We start from the raw sequence: 13,688 nt of genomic DNA, 5'->3' as shown, positions 1-13,688 counted from the left end.
AGTGTTTGGCAAGGTCCCAGCAATGGGGGCTCCAGCCTCCATTGTGGGAGGACTGTTCCCAGCGAGAGTCTCTGGAGCTGGGCCGGACCAGGGGAGCTGGAGGATGGAAATCAATGGGAAACGAAGGGGCCCTGGCCTTGCTATGTCTAGGGACTTTGAAGTGGGAATGGTTTTCCAGGAGAAGTATGAACTCCTGAGTTCTGTTCCTTCTCTAGCCTGGGGGGAGAAATGGGTGCGGAGGAAGGTTTGAGTGTGTCTAGGCGGCAGGAGTGAGCTGCTTGTCCAAATTAGGTGACCAGTGGTCTTGTGACTGACCACAGTGCTAGGGAAAGGACGGAGACTCCCCGGTTCTTGCAGCCCAGGGATGACGATGGGAAGGTGAGTGGAGCAGATCATGCAATGAACTCCTGGCAGTTTGTGTAGCTGCATCCATGCTCCCCCGTGGGTGGAGGAGGGAGCTGCTGATGCTGGGGCGGTGAGGGGCGAGAGAGGGACCAAACAAGTTGGTTAGTGAGAGGCTGCCTTGACCCCAGACTAACCTCTGCTCCCTCGTCGGTTCCAGGATTTTCTGTAAGGTGTCGCTGATGTGTGATGTCAGGAAGAAGGCTCTGCAGGTGTGGCTCCGAGCCCCTTGTGGAAAAGCAGCGCCATCTTCCCCAGGAGCCGAGCGGCCCAACCGTCCCCAATGGCGGGAGGAGCTCGCGACCGGGCCAGGAGGTGGAAGGCCCAGCCTTCTGAGAAAGAGGAAACCGGCTCCCGGTGCAGGCGCCGCGGTTGAGTGAGGCACCGTCAGGCCAAAATGGAGCTGGGGACAGGATTGCAGCTGGGCAAGCATGAACCAGCCCTGGTGCAGACGGGCAGGGTGGTTCCGGAGGCTTGTTTGTTGTGGGCAGCAGCAGCCCCCAGGAGCCCAGCCCCGGATGTTCCTAGCGGAGGCATCGCCCTGGCACGGTCAGTGGGACTTTCAAATCCTTCCCAGGGCAGGAAGGTGGAGGATCCCTCTCCCAGCCCCAGCAGCTCGGCCCGCTTCTGTGGACAACAGCAGCCCGGAAACTTGGACAGCAGCGAGGCCGAAGACGCGTCTGCTTATTCCAGGTGAGGAGCTGGCTGGGCTCGGAGGGGTAAGGATAGGGGCTGTGAACACTCCCGTGCCCAGGCCTCGAGCAGTGCTATGGGGGTGGGTCCCAGCTTCAGGTGTCTGGCCGAGCACTGAAACCCACTGACACAGATGTGCCACGTATTCCTTGATGTCCATTGGGTTGGGGGGGCGACAGTGTGGGAGGCCACTCACAGGGAGTCCAGATTGTGGGTGGAGGGGGTCTCTTTGTATGGACTCCTGAGGGACTTGGGGGTGATGTCACTGATGCTACTTGGAATCAAATACTTTGAGATACAAGTACATAGCCCATATTCGTAACTCAAATACAAAAATGGAACGACACAGCCAGCAAAATTATAACAGCCAAAATCATAACCTGTCATAGACACCTCAAACGACAAACTTTTGCCCCAAACAATATTTGCTGACATATATACAGTGGTGCGCAACAATGACCTACGGTCCCAGTTCATATTAATAACGTCACAGAAGGTATAGAGAAGTGGGAGAGTGTATTCAGCCAGGCGTGTCTCATCATTCCCCTTGCCGCTTGGGCCGATGGGGGAAGGAGCGAAACATCCCGGCTGAGATTTTGCGCTCGCTTGGAAGATTAAGCCCAACCCCCCGCATGGCTAGGTCAGGTTGTCTGGTCTCTGGGGCCAGAGGGCTTGAGCTGGGAGAAGCGGGCACGATCGAGGGGATTTTGTCTCTGATAGAATAAGGGCTTTGGTCAGGAGAAAGCTGTTGTAGGCACATGCTGGGGGGGTCAGGGAGATTTGAGCGGGTGGTAGCAGCAGCAGGGAGCAGTGTGGATGTTGGGCGGGGATGCACTTGGATAAAAATGAAAACTCCAAGGCCGCCTCCCTTTGCTGAGCAAAAGGCCTCTCATTTATTCCTCAACTCCTACATGAAAATCTACACCCCTCCCCTGGTGCTGAGAGACCCTCTTACTCCCATGGAGAATTTGTAATTGTTCTAAACTTCTTCCTTTGCCTTGTGCCAAATTGTTTCCCACAAAAATGATCAACAGGACATTTCAAATGAGAAAACAAAAGAAACCAGAGAAATCAACCACACCCCAGTTTGGGTCTGAATTTTCTACTGAAATTGGAGATAATACAAAACGCCTTCCTCTGTTGGCCAGAAACCAAAAGCTAGACCTCCATGCTGTAGCTGTGACTTCTGCTACCAAACCAACCAATGCGCTGTCTCCTCCTTGTGAGACATTTCTCTGCACAATACTGCTGCTAATCCAGTTATGACTCAGGAACATTTTCCTTAGCCTGGTCCGGATCGTCACTGGTTTCTTAGCAAAGAGTCAGTCCCTAGCCTGTGGTCCGGACATCCATTCGAATAGGCTTCAGTTGAGAATAATTTATCCCGCTATGTGGGAGAGGAGGACTTTTTTAAAGGCGCTCTCTTGTGCGACTGCACATGGCTAAGCAAAGAGAACAAACACAAATCCCCCCTGTGTTTGGGAGCCAGGTTTGCGGTGGGAATCTGACGTTCAGATGGACTTCACCACCTGGTCATTGTGATTCTTTACCAGTTTCTTGGCATTGGGGCACCTTTATATTTCAGCTGTGGATGCGATGGGTAGGTTGTGGAGTTGAAATCAAAATAGGGTCCTCTGTGCAGGTTCAAATCTCGCACAGCGAGGCCCGTGTTTTTAGCCAGTATCTTTATCAGAGCAATTCCCTGTGTACAACCCCCTGAGACACTCTCAAGTCTCTCCCAACGAAGTAAATCCCTTCTGTCCTTTCATTAGAGATTTGCCTGGGACACCACCTCCCCTGTGTCCCTGAGGTGTAGGGCCACTCTCAGGGCCTGTAGCCCTGCCACCACCTGGTGCCCATAAAATCAGCCATAACCCTGGTGTGCTGTCCTCTCTTTAGTGTGTGAAAGAGCCAAGCAGTGACTCCATGGATTTGCCCCGACCCCTCTAGAGTAGGGCCAGCCTGAAGGGAAGCATGACTATCACAGGGACAATACAACTGACCAGCATTGCGGGAGGCTGAGGGAGATCCGCACTCATCAGGTTTCTCTCTCCCCAAGGGAGCCAGGACACCGTCTCCTGACTTCACTCTAGCGGGACACTAAGGAGTAATTCCCACAGCAAGTGCATTGAGTTCCCCTGTAGGTATTGCTAGGGGGTGCGGCGCTGCTGCTGGCTCTGGGGCTGGAGGGGGGTTATGTCGGTCACAGACTCTCAGCTGCCAGGCAGGAGGGGACACTTGAGACTTTTACAGACTGTCTCATTGAAGGACGGGGGTGAAAGACCTATACAGACGCTCTTCCCAGCGCAGGAGCAACATCGCCCATGCAGCCAGGCAATGAGCATTTTCACAGCCTGGAACCAAGGGTGATGGTGGCAGCTACTGTTCCAGATCCGGGGAACAGCCCTTAAGCTAACAGACACTCTTACTCACCACAGCTAGGGGCCGCGGTTCTCAGTGGGGTGTGAAGCAGCCATTCTTTCCAGTCCTTTTTGTGTGCGACTGCTGAGAAAAACAATCCCCAGCTAGAGAAGCAACCGGCCAAAATACTGTCATGCAAAACTGCAAAGTAGCTCAGTTGGGAGAGCGTTAGACTGAAAACTAAAGGTCCTTGTTCAATTATGGGCTTTGGCAGGCCCTTGTCATTATGCTTGTGCAGAGATGGCTGCCCTCGTAGCACAGCAGTGCCTCCACCCAAGGTGAGTTTCCTGACCTTGGGATCTGCAGTAGGAAAGGAAAAAACAGAAGGGGCTTACTTGCCCCTAGTTGGCCCATTGACCTTAATGAGGAAAGCTGTCTTCCCAACATGGTGGAAGAAAGTGAGGCAGGCAGCCTCAGGAATGGTGCCAGAGGGCTGCTAAGCAGGGTTGGGGATGAAAACTCTTCTGTGCAGCTGAGCAAGAGCAGTACCAAGCAGGGGGCATCTGTAAAAGTGACCCACACACTCTCCTCCCTGGGCAGTGGTGCTGACAGCTCCAAGGGAAGGCTTAAAAGCCACAGAGCAACTGAGGGCAGGACCCATATCTAGGTGTGGCCTTCAGACAGGCACAAAACACCCACGCCAGGCTGCTCCCGCCATGCCAAAACACCACTGAAGTTCACCAGGATGCAGACGCGCTGGCTGATGCTCTGTAGCCAACATCAGAAGATAGTAGGAGGAAGCAGGGCCAGGCCAGCCCCCATGGTGGGGCTCTGACTGGTCCCACTCAGGTTATTTCACTTTTGCTGTGGGCAGGAATTTTACCACCAAGAGGCTTTTCCAAGGGGCAAGAAGCAGAGAAACACCCAGGCTCCCAAGACGCTATGTAGCAAGTACCTTCCAGCACAGGGACAGGGCACACGCTAGCCCAGGTGCCGCCCACTTTCTTTGGTAAGTCAGCGAGGCAAAGCTAGACTGGAAGCACCTGGGGCTCCTGCCGCAGCTTTGTGACACCCAACCCCAACTCCTTCCCAGCCTCTAGCTGAAGCCCAAGGCATTGGTCTGAGCAGCCAAGAAGAGGTTCCAGCCTTGACGGGAGCAGGACGTTCAGCACAATAGTAAAACTGCAGAAACACAACCACCTAAAGACTCAAACCCTCAATTTTCTGATTCACACTCAGACGCCTTATCGTTAGGCCACATGTAACATAAAAAAGACCCTCCAAGCACTTCTTTTGAAAAGGCAGGACACTGTGTTTCTCAGGTCATCTACTGAGGGGGGCTGAGACTCTCTGCGCACAAGAAGTCGAGTCCAGCAACACGTGAGACTTAATTCTATGGAGCTAGGTGCAGGGCTTTGGAAGGGAGGCTCAGGCCATGGGGATTGGGGGCAGCGATGGACCGGCTGTCTAGGTGTGGAGATTTAGTCACACTGAGGCACAGAAGGGAGGAGAGGAGTAATCCTGCTGACAGTCAGCGGCTGTGCAGAAAAAGAGGAGGGGTTCTGGGGACACATTTTTGCCTCTCTTTTGCCTATCTGCTCGCTCTTGTGGTGAACTGGAGGAAATGATCTCAACTAGCTCAGTTGGTAGCACATCACGCTCCTAATCTGAGGATCAGGGTTCAAGCCCCTGTCTAGGCACCCAGTTTTATATTGCCTTGTGGCCAGGAGCCAAATGATTCCTGTGCTCTCCTGCCAGCCACATGCAGATTCCCAGAATCCATGGCCATTTCCTGGAAAGGTTCCTTTCCTCAGGAATCAGGAGAGAGGCAACATCCACAATTACCAGAGGACCTCCTGTAGGCATGCTGCTGAAGGCAGCCTGACTGCCACCCTCACAGTGACTGGCAGGCCGTTCCCTGCAGCTTGCCGTCCCAGGCATGCACTTGCTGCGCTGGAGCTGTCCCTGTCCCTGACCCAGGGCAGAGGACATTGGAAGCTGAACATCCAGAGCTTGCAAGATAAAGGAGCAGGGGGGTGAGGCCTGGCGGTGTTGGCAGAACAGGAAAGCATCAGAGGGTTCTATGGCAACCAGAGGGATTGGCGGAAGTCGGTGAGGGAGGAGTTGGCGGCTTCGTTCCAGCGGTCAGGCACACACTGCAATATCAAAAAACCAATGGTGCCAAGCCCTGCAGGGTTGCCTGTGGGATTTCCACAAGAGCATCCAGACTGGGGAGCCAGTGATCCTGTGACTGTACAACCGGATCAAGTGACAGCTGCCCGAGTTCCATGAGATGAGGCTGCAGCTGGCCGATATGAGTGGAAGCATCGAGTGAAGGGAGGGGCGTCCTCCCCTGACATTTTTGCAGCCTGCAGGGAATGGAGACCAAGCAGGGGGATGTGGGGACTCAGGGCAGGACCCGCGGATCCCATAGTGCAGGACAACAGTCGCTGGAGGAGGAGAGAGAGACCTGCGAGAGGAAGCCACTGGTGGGAAGCAATAAGTGCAGAGTGCAAACCAGTCAGCCGAGAGACCCAGGGGTCTAGAAAACAAAATGGGAGCAGGTTCCATGGTGTAATTGGCAGCACTCAGGACTTTGAATCCTGGAATCTGAGTTCAAATCTCAGTGGGATCTCCTGTAGATATTGTAGTTTGCTGCAAAGTCTTGGAGCTCAATGTGTATAGTTACTTTCTACCTGGGTAAACTTCAGCAAGGGTTTTTTCTCCTCCTCATGGGTCACTGATGCCCACTGGAGATAGACCTTTGGTCCAGCTGGCCGCTATAGGGTGGGGTCCTAGAACTTAACTGTCTGGCTAGAGATTCTTGCGGGTTGACCTGATGGTTTGGTTTCTTGCTGCTTCATCTGATGTCCACAACTTTGGTCCCCGTAGCTGCAGCTCTTCCTCTTGCCCACATGGCATTTAGAGGAAGGAGTGCCAGGGCCAGGCTTCCCAGGCTAGAGCCCAGCACACCTCTCCTCCTCTGGGCACCTAGAGCAGAGGCGGCTGGCGCTGACAGCTCCAAGGGAAGGCTTAAAAGCCACACAACAACCGAGGACAGGGCAAGAGGAGGGCAGGACCATGCCTATGTGTGGCCTTCAGACAGGCACAAAAACACTCAGCCAGCCTGCTCCCTGCCATGCCAAACACCCACTGAAGGCCACCCACAGACCAGCATGCGAGGCAGCTGCTGATGCTCTGTGGCCATTATCGAAGAGGGTAGGAAAGCAGGGCCAGCCCCCCTGGTGGGGCCTCTTACCATTCCCACTCAAGGTGCTCACTTTTGCCATGGGGCAGGAGATTTTACCCCAAGAGGCTTTTCTCCAGCTGGCGAGAAGCTGAGAAACACCCAGGCTCCATGTAGCAAACCACCTCAAACACAGAGACTGGCGCACATTTGGAAGAGGGAAACTGCTCTACACACTAGCCCTGGGCAGCCACCCATTTTCTTTGGCAAGTCAGGAAGGGCAAAGGCTACACTGGAAGCACCTGGGGCTCGTGCCCCAGCCTTTGTGATGCCCATTCCCCCCAACTCCTTCCCAGGGCTCTAGCTGAAGCCAGAGCATTGGCCTGAGCAGACAAGAAGAGGTTTCAGCCCTGAAGGGAGCAGGATTTTTAGCCCAAAGGTAAAGCTGCACAAGCACAACCACGAAGGGACTCAAACTCTCAATCCCCTGATCCGAAATCAGATGCCGTATCCATTAGGCCACGGGGTCACATAAAAAAATGCACTCCAGGCACTTCTTTGGAAAAGGCAAACACTGATACATCCAACGAAGTGGGGATTCACCAAAGAAAGCTCATGCTCCAATATGTCTGTTAGTCTATAAAGTGCCACACGACTCTTTGCTGCTTTTGCAGACGCTGTGTTTCTCAGGTCAGCTACTGAGGGGGGCCGAGACTCTCTGAGCACAAGAAGTCGAGTTCCCAGTGAGATGTGAGACTTAATTCTCTGGAGCCGGGTGCAGGGCTTTGGCAGGGAGGCTCAGGCATGGGGGACTGTGGTGCAGCAGATGCACCAGCTGTCTAGCTGCGGAGATTTAATCTTACTGAGGAGGAGGAGGAGGAATCCTGCTGATAGGCAGTGTCCAGGACCGGTGCAACCACTAGGCGAACTAGTCAGCTGCCTAGGGTGCCAAGTGGTTGGGGGAACCAAAAGCCACACTCAGATGAGGCAGTGGAGAGGAGGTAAGCTGGGGAGGGGGCTTTGGGGCGTGCGGGGAGAGGGCTTCCCACAGCAAGTAACAAGGGCGGGGGCGTGCAGAGGAACCGCTTCCTGTCCCAGCTCACCTCTGCTCTGTTTTCTCTCCTGAGCACGCCGCCCCCGATCTAATTCTCCTCCCCTCCTATGCTTGTCGCACTAAACAGCTGATTGGCACCGCAAGCCTGGGAGGCAGGAGAAGTGGAGCAGTGCCGGCGTGCTCAGGGGAGAAGGCAGAGCAGTGGGGAGCTGGGGCTGGGAGATGCTGCAGGAGGGGGTGCCTGGCTCTTCCCCATGGCCCCTGCCCCTGCTCCGCCCCAGTCCCGCCCTCCTGCCCCTGCACTCACTGCATGGTAAATAGAGTGACCCAGCCCCAGCCTGGTCCACTCCCCTGGTTCCCAGCCATGCCGCCATCAAGTGCTGTGGGGTGGTTCCCCCCTCCCGCCAAACTTGGGAGCCATGGGAGTTCTATGGCCCTGGGTCTCTCATCCCTCCATCCCTCCCCTGCCCCCAATATCCCTCCTGGGCTCTTTGGGGCTGGGTCTCTCTCTCTGCCCCTGTGCTCCCCCCTGCACAGCATGTCCTGGGAGAGACTCAGTTTCCCTGGACCAACATTTCACCACTCCACACATGTCTCTTCTGTTCCCTACCTCCCTCCACCCCACCTCATTTTCCCTGCACTCCAGGCTGGGTCTCTGCCAACCTCCTCTCCTCTCCTCCTGATCCCCATATCTCCTGCCCCTATGGGTCTATGGGGCTGGGTCTCTCCCTCCCTTCATCCCCTCCCCCAATATCTCCCTGCCCCTATGGGTCTATAAGGCTGGGTCTCTCCGTCCCCCATTCTCCCCTCATCCCCTCCCCCAATATCTCCCTGCCCCAGGCTGTGACGTGCTATGATGTGTGCTTGGGCTGTGACGTGCTGGGGCCAGGGCTGGGTTTTTGCCACCCCAAGCGACGGGGAAAAAAAACAACCCACGATCGCAATCGGCGGCTGCTCCATTGCGCTGCCTTATTCTTCGGTGGCAATTTGGTGGCAGCTCCTTCCCTCCGAGAGGGACCGAGCGACCTGCTGCCGAATTGCTGCCAAAGAGCCCGACGTGCCGCCCCTTCCCCTTGGCCGCCCCAAGCACCTGCTTGCTGAGCTGGTGCCTGGAGCCGGCCTGGCTGGGGCTGTGACGTGCTGTGACCTGCTCACTCCCCAAGGGCAACTCACTCCCTTGAAACCAGCAGGAGAGAAGGTGTCACGTGTCCGTGGGCGGGGTTATGCAGATGAGCAGTGTCTGGCGGCAGTACTGGGAGCAGCGAGATGAACCGAAGGAGCCGGGCAGAGAGAATTCTCTGTGTGTGGACAGAATCCGGTGTGGGGAGTTCGTGTGGGGAGTGCCTGCACCGGAGTCACTTCGGGGCAGTGATTGCCACAGAGCTACGTAGTGACAAAAGGTGTGTGAATGGGATGTGGTGCCTTGCTGGGAGCAGCTTGTGGTGATAAGAAAAGGGGTGGGAGCAAGAGGTCCTGTCCTAGCAGGGGGTGTATAGCCTGAGAGGGTGTTTTGTGGGTGCAAGTAGGTTTGGGGGCTTTTTGCAATGACAAGGGGTGTCTGCAGCTAGAACCCTCCTAACCCCACTAGTTTTCTCTGTGTTGGGGGGGTCAGTTTCAGTGATGTCACATTCCCTGGGGGAGGAGTTTGAATCATAACTCCAGAGTGGGAGAACAACTCCCCCGACTCCTGCTCAGTCTCCACTAGGGGGCTGGGCTGGGCTCTCGAGGGAGGGAAGCAAAGGGAAAAACAGTCTCCCCTATGGAACCCAGGAGTCCTGGATCCCAGTCCCCCTGTTCTAGACCCCTTCCTCTTCCAGAGCCAAGGATAGAACCCAGGGGTCCTGGTGTCCAGCCCCTCCCTGCTCTGACCACTAAACCCCACTGCCCTCCCAGGGTGGTGCAGGGGTCACTGGGTCTGTGTCCCAGCTCTGCTAAGGGCCTTGATTGATTTTCCCAAAGTGCTTCCTTCTGAATCTAGCCGACGAAGTGGGAATTCATGCACGAAAGCTCATGCTCCAATACGTCTGTTGGTCTATAAGGTGCCACAGGACTCTTTGCTGCTTTTAAAGATCCAGCACATCTGCCCTCTCTCCCCGGTCAATGCCCACCCTCGTGTGGGGGCACCAGCACTGTGCCGAGTAGTGATGGACAATTGTCCAAGCTGGCCCAGGGGAGACGTGTGTGTCCCTGCTGCCTTCTGCTGAGCCCTGCTCTGTGTGTGTGTGTGCATCTGTGACACTGTATCAGTGTGTTGCTAGGCTAACCAGTAGGAAATGGCTTTGCAGGATTTTGTATTCTGCAGCGAGTGACACACACACACACACACACAAAGGGACTCACACAATCCCAAGAATACTCACATACAACACACCCAGAGGGACATTTTAGTCCAACCCCCAGAGAGAGAAACATTCACACCCCCAGCCACACTCACAATAACCCCTCACACACACCATAACATTCACAGTTGTGCTCAGAGACACAACTGCACGCAGTTCACTCCCACTGCTCCAAATACAAGGACCTCCTGCCCCACACAGCATGTGCCAAGGCCTGTTGAACTCACTGCCACGAGACAGCTACCAATGAGAATGACCCCCTCGTGCTCGATCATCTGCTTGGCCCCCCACTCCCTCTCGGGGCACGCTGTGCGGCATGGCTGGGGATTGTGCAATAGCAGGCTGGGGCCGGGTCACTCCACTTCCTGCAGGAAGTAGGCAACCCCCTGTCACCCACAGAGGCCTGGGACCAGCCCCCCTCTGCTTCCCCACACACAGGCCTGGGGCCTCAGCCTGCTCTGCTCCCCTGGCTCCCAAGTTTGGGGAGAGAGGGGAACTGCCCCACAGCACTCGCCGGCAGCATGGCTGGGAGCCAGAGGAGTGGACCATGCAGTGAGTACAGGGGTGGAGGGGCGGGGGGGCAGGGCTGGGGCGGAGCAGGGGCGGGGACCATGGCAAAGAGCCAGGCAGCCCCCCCTGCAGCAGCTCCCCAACCCAGCTCACCTCCCTTCTGCCTTCTCCTCTGAGCACGCTGGTGCCGCTCCACTTCTCCCGCCTCCCAGACTTGCAGTGCTAATCAGCTGTTTAGTGCGGCAAGCCTGGGAGGGGAGGAGAATTAGAGCGGGGGCAGCGTGCTCAGGGGAGAAGACGGAGCAGAAGTGAGCTGGGACAGGGAGCAGTTCCCCTGCATGCCCCCACCCCCATTACTTGCTGCGGGCAGCCCTCTCCCCACACACCCCCCAGCTAACCTCCACTCCTACCCTGCCTCTTCCCCCAAGACCCCTCCTCCCGCTCACTGCTCTCGGCCCCCTCCCCCTCACTCTTACGGTCATTACAAAGTGGCAAGGCAGAGCTCTCCCATTTTTAAAAGTCCTGGGGTGTTGTTCGCCCCTGTTCAGGCACCCCTGGGTCCCAGCACTTCACACAGCTCTCCCTGATTTCAGCTGTTAGTGAGGGAGCCTCACTGCTAGCGCAGACTGGGCAGTTTGTTGGATGAGAGACGCTGTCTCAAAGCAGGACGAATGCTCAGACCTGGTGATCAGTGATTTCAGATCTGTTGGTCTGCAGCAAGACTCTACAGTGAGTCTCAGTCAGCTCTGTTATTACACAGGGACGAACAAAAGGGTCAAATGGTGCCTGGAAGCCTTAAGAAGAATCCACCCCACCAAGTACAACACTTGTTGATACCAGCTTCTAACCCCACTGAGAATGTTTTGGGGTCACTCCTTGCCTTTATCAACCTAGGGGACTGAGAGACTAGGAATTAACAGGTGCTCCAGTGGCACAATTGATTAGCACACAGTACTTATAGGGCAGTGCTGAGGTTGTGAGTGCAAACCTCCCCTGGATCACTGGTTTTCATTAGCCAAATGGCTTCACCCCCTCATTTGGCCCTATGGAATGTAGAATTCTAGCCCTGGGGACATTGAAGCAACGTAAGAATCAAAAATACTCCTTCACTTATTACCTCTTCTCCAGAGTGCAGGTCAGAATCTACAATCCTTTCTCCCCCACCAGCCCCTGTGCCAGGATCCCTCAAGCAGAGCCTGGAGTCCTGCCCATCCTTGAACCCTGAGCCTGGAGGGAGAGGAGCAAGGAGCCATTGTTAGAGGGCTTTCCCTTCCCCTGCCCGCTTCCCTGGCTCTTGTCACACTGACAGCAAGCAGCAAAAGACCAGAAGTCCGAAGCGCAGACAGAAGGATGTTTACTGGGGTTAGTTTCAAAGCAAGCAGATTCCAAAGCCCTTCACACCAGTCAGGCTGATCTCTATACATGGACAGAGTCCGTTCCCCAGTGTTCCCTACCCAGCTCTGACACCACAGAGCGTTTACCCCACATCCCTACAGACAATTCTTTCCTGGGTGTCCGGCTGGTGAGTCTTGCCCACATGCTCAGGGTTTAGCTGATCACCATATTTGGGGTCAGGAAGGAATTTTCCTCCAGGGCAGATTGGCAGAGACCCTGGGGGGGTTTTCACCTTTCTCTGCAGCGTCGGGCACGGGTCACTTGCTGGAGGATTCTCTGCACCTTGAAGTCTTTAAACAATGAGTTGAGGACTTCAGTAGCTCAGACATAGGTCAGGGGTTTGTTACAGGAGTGGGTGGGTGAGAGTCTGTGGCCTGCGTTGTGCAGGAGGTCGGACTAGACGATCATAATGGTCCCTTCTGACCTTAAAGTCTATGAGTCTATGAGCTCTCACACTGCAGAGTGTTTACCTCACGTCCCCCTTCCCAGCTCCGACACTCCAGAGCCTTGCCTGTGTCCCTGTTCCCCGTTCCCTATTCCCATCCCCCCGTTAGCAAGCATGATTCCAATTTCCCCGCCCACTGCCTGTTTGACCCCAGTTTATACGGTAATATTCTCAGCGAGACCTTAACCAATCATTTTTCTGAAATGTAATTAACCAATTCTAACCTATTGTAACAGAATTCTCTAACCAATTACATCTCACTCCCCTAATTAACTTACACCCAGTAAAATTAAATCTGCAGCAGACAGAAAGAATTAGAGGACCAGACAGACTGACAACAGAAAAGCGGGGGCCATAAAGATAAACTCTACAGAAATGACGGTTTCACAACCACAACCACTGAGAAGAGATTTCTTGCCAGACCGGATGCTCCCTTAAGATCTGTTTCTTTATCTGGTGGTGATGGACACTATTGGGAAAGGATCATTTTCCTAACAGCCCAACCCCACATTAGTTCAGTGTGACGGGTTTGGGAGGTGAGGATGTGACCGTTCACTTCCCAGTGTATGGCTGCCCCTGCTGCTTAGCCAAAGGCCTTAGCCTACTGTCAAGGTTTTTTCCCCACTCTGAACTTTAGGGTACAGATGTGGGGTACCTGCATGGATCCTTCTAAGCTTAATTACTAGCTTAGATATGGTAACACTGCCACCATCCAGAAGTTAGTGTCTGGATCACTCCCTGTCCCCCCAAAACATTCCCCTCCCTGGGCAGCCTTGAGAGGCGTCACCAATTCCCTGGTGAACACAGATCCAAACCCCTTGGATCTTAAAACAAGGAGAAATTAACCATCCCCACTCCTTTTTCCCTACCAATCCCTGGTGAGTCCAGACCCAATCCCCTTGGATCTTCAAACAAGGAAAAATCAATCAGGTTCTTAAAAGAAAAAACTTTTAATTAAACAAAGAAAGATAAAAATCATCTCTGTAAAATCAGGATGGAAAATACTTTTCAGATTTATATAGCCCAGAGGAAACCCCTCTAGCCTTAGGTTCAAAGTTACAGCAAGCAGAGGTAAAATCCTCTCAGCAAACAAGGATCATTTACAAGTTGAGAAAACAAAAATAAGACTAACATGCCTTGCCTGGCTAATTACTTACAAGTTTGAAACTTGAGAGACTGATTCAGAAAGATTTGGAGAGCGTGGATGGACGTCTGGTCCCTCTTAGTCCCAAGAGCGAACAACCCCCAAAACAAAGAGCACAAACAAAGACTTCCCTCCACCAAGACTTGAAAGTATCTGTC

At 54.4% G+C, this 13,688-nt stretch overlaps 1 non-coding gene across 1 annotated transcript; it reads left to right on the top strand.

Moving 5' to 3' along the window:
* Positions 1-6,019: 6,019 nt before the first annotated feature.
* Positions 6,020-6,091, top strand: TRNAQ-UUG (transfer RNA glutamine (anticodon UUG)). The gene has a single exon. It is a non-coding gene; the product is annotated as a tRNA-Gln (tRNA).
* Positions 6,092-13,688: the final 7,597 nt, after the last annotated feature.

Source organism: Gopherus flavomarginatus, chromosome 16 (assembly GCF_025201925.1).
Source record: "Gopherus flavomarginatus isolate rGopFla2 chromosome 16, rGopFla2.mat.asm, whole genome shotgun sequence".
In the NCBI taxonomy this organism is placed as follows: domain Eukaryota; kingdom Metazoa; phylum Chordata; order Testudines; family Testudinidae; genus Gopherus; species Gopherus flavomarginatus.
Note: the sequence above shows the minus strand (reverse complement) of the source record. Positions and strands in the feature narration are given on the sequence as shown.